Here is a 3,020-nt window from a genome sequence, read left to right as displayed (position 1 = left end):
TATTTGGAGACCTTCTGCTAGCTCAATGTTGTTGACTAAGATTGGAGGATTCAACCAAAGAAGAGGAAGCTTGAAAAGAGAGGAGAGATTTTTTTAAAGGAGAACTTTGTTATTGAAGAAGACTTTCTTGAATTTGGCTTGGTTACAAATGCCTAAGGCTACTCCTATTTATACTTGTCTAGGGATGATTCTAGATACAAAAATAATCTAGACAATTATATCATCTTCTACTAATATCTTTCTTAAATATCCAAGACTCTAGAATATCTAGGTATTCTTAAGTACCACAAATATTAAAGATATTATTCCATAGCTTTCTAGAACTTTCTTCTAATTATAATTTTTACTCTTCCAAAAAATCAACTTTATTTTTTTACAGTATTGGGATGAGATTGCGCTCACTTCAACTAATTACGTAGAGTACATGTTACTTTTTATCGGTATAGGTATCGGATGGTTAGACTAGCAGGCAATGTTTATATCTCAATCATACTAGTTAAGTGATAAATTAAGGTGTTGATGTGTCTTAGTTAACAAGGGCGGCTCAATATGCTTGATGTCCTAAAGCCGAACTTTAATGAGAGGTCTTATTTAAAAAATATTCATTTCTTTTTTATTAAAGTCTTATGTTTTTAGAATTTTGAGATGTAAAGTTGTAAATATTGTTTATAGTCAATTTCTTCTAGCAATTTTCTAATTGATAATATAGCCAATCTATTTATCAACATCAGTTCATTGGCTAGGTTACGAAGAATTTATTCTTTGAAAAATCTTTGCCGGTTGAATTGGTCCCTTGTACTAATAGATCTCTTAAATTTGTACTGATCTTCGTTTATTGCTAAAATCATATACGTTTCTAGAAATGTAATTATTTTTTTAGTTGATATATTTAAATTACAATAAATAATCAAAAGGGAAATAAATACTTCTGAAGTTAAAATATCAAAAATACAAACTTTAGAGAAAAACTAGAAAATTAAAATAATAAAATATGATTCTAGAAGTTGATTACAAATGATGTGTTGCACCTTCTGATGAGAAGGGTATAAAAGGATATTGATTATTTAAAAAAACCAAGAAAGAGATTATAAAATATACATATATTCTTTTGAGGAAAAGTAAAGAAAGAAAATAATTATACTCATACATACTCATTCCTCAATGTATTCACAGGTAAAGGGTTTAGGGGAGATTACATCACCGGTTTTTTGCTAAACCGATAAAATCAATCACAAAATAATTAAAATGTTACTTTATCTTTTTTATTTAATAAGAATTGTACCCTTTTACTTAAAATACTTAATACTCATATTTAACCAATTCTACTATGGGTAAAATTTGGGGAGTTTGACACAGTTACCCATAAAAACAAAACTATTTACCCTTGTCTACCTATTTATTTTTCTACCCATAAACTAATTACATTTCCTACCCATATTAGAAGATGGAGAGGTGGCATGCCACATGGCATCCACCTCACCCAAATGTCAGACCATATATGATTTGGATTGTTATGGTGGAGCACCATTAGAAATAAGGGTGTTTTTGATTACTTTGCTAACGGGAGAGGGGAGGGAGATAAATTTAAACCCATAGTATAACGGAGGACATATATGGACAATTTTTAATAGTGTAGGGCTATATCAGGCCCTTTTCGCTTTTTCAAATTCATATCACACCAAAACCTGGCCTGTTTTTCAATCCAAAAGGCAACGCAAGTCAACTGGAAAGCAACTTTTGTAATAGAGTGTTGGGTGATCAAGGATGGTCCATTCCAACGTATGGGTTGGATTTTTCTTCTTTTGTATTTTTTTTCCAATCAGCAGTAGTGGCAAAATAAATGAGCACAAGCATTATTGTTATTGTCATGAAAAAGAGGCTCGAGAAAATAAATTTCCAAAGTTAATAATGAAAAAATTCGGTCCCAACCCGACGTAACGTCGCCGCCATGCATGACTCCAAACATTTGCAGAATATTTAGTTCTTTATTTATGTTTATTTGCCTTTTCCATGAGGTCGCAAATACAAAATTATTGAACTGAGCATGAAATTATATTTTGATAATTAACAAACAATAGTAGAGAACTAGATTTCATGTTCCAAATTAGTGTGCTACTAGACTAGCGTGCAGATAAGAATGCCAAGTGAACCAGGTTCATAGCAAATTAGTGGTTCCCTTAAGAGGTCCTAAAAAGGGAACTTAAAATGACATGTTTGATGAGGAGACTTTGAAGGAGTGTGACTATATTGCGAAACCACTGGGGACTAAGAGTAAAAGCATTGTCACTAACCTTCTGGAGGAGTTGGTTGCTGCTAATGAGTTGTCACGACCCAAAACCTAACCCGTCGTGATGGCGCCTATTGTGGTACTAGGCAAGCCGACATTTCCAAAACACTTCTACTATTTAACAAAAATGAATTAAGACAATCAAAATAATCGGAGTTTTTCATAAAAACGGGGTAAACCCAAAACTTAAGTGCGAAAAATAGCCCGACATCGGGGTGTCACTAAGTCATGAGCAAACTAAATAACCAGTCTAAGAAATAGTGTCTACAAGAGTCTGTATCAAATACAAATAGAGGAGAAGTCAAGGAGGGAGAAATAAGGACTGTGAACACCGAGCAGCTACCTCGTAATTCTCCGACAATCAACCGAGCACGAGATCAACGCCCACCGTCTCCGGAAACACCTGGATCTGCACATGAAGTAAAGAGTGTAGCGTGAATACAACCAACTCAGTAAGTAAAAATAATAAATAAGGAACTGAAAAATAGTGATGAGCTACACACTTATAGTTCATTTTTAGTAATCTCAGCAAGCAGTAGACATGCTTTCAAGTCCGGTTATTTAAGTCAATCAATTTTATACAGTTTCAAGTTCAAGTTAGACCAGATATAAAATCTTCCAAAATTTCAAAACAATGATAGATAGAAACTAAGTGCAACAACAAATGAAAAACAAGTACAGCCTCTCAGGGCAACAGTCACTCAACTCTTCTCTACAGCTCAATCACTCGGCT

Source organism: Nicotiana attenuata, chromosome 5 (assembly GCF_001879085.1).
Source record: "Nicotiana attenuata strain UT chromosome 5, NIATTr2, whole genome shotgun sequence".
NCBI classification, from domain to species: domain Eukaryota; kingdom Viridiplantae; phylum Streptophyta; class Magnoliopsida; order Solanales; family Solanaceae; genus Nicotiana; species Nicotiana attenuata.
The sequence above is the reverse complement of the archived record's forward strand: the minus strand, read 5'-3'. Positions refer to the sequence as shown.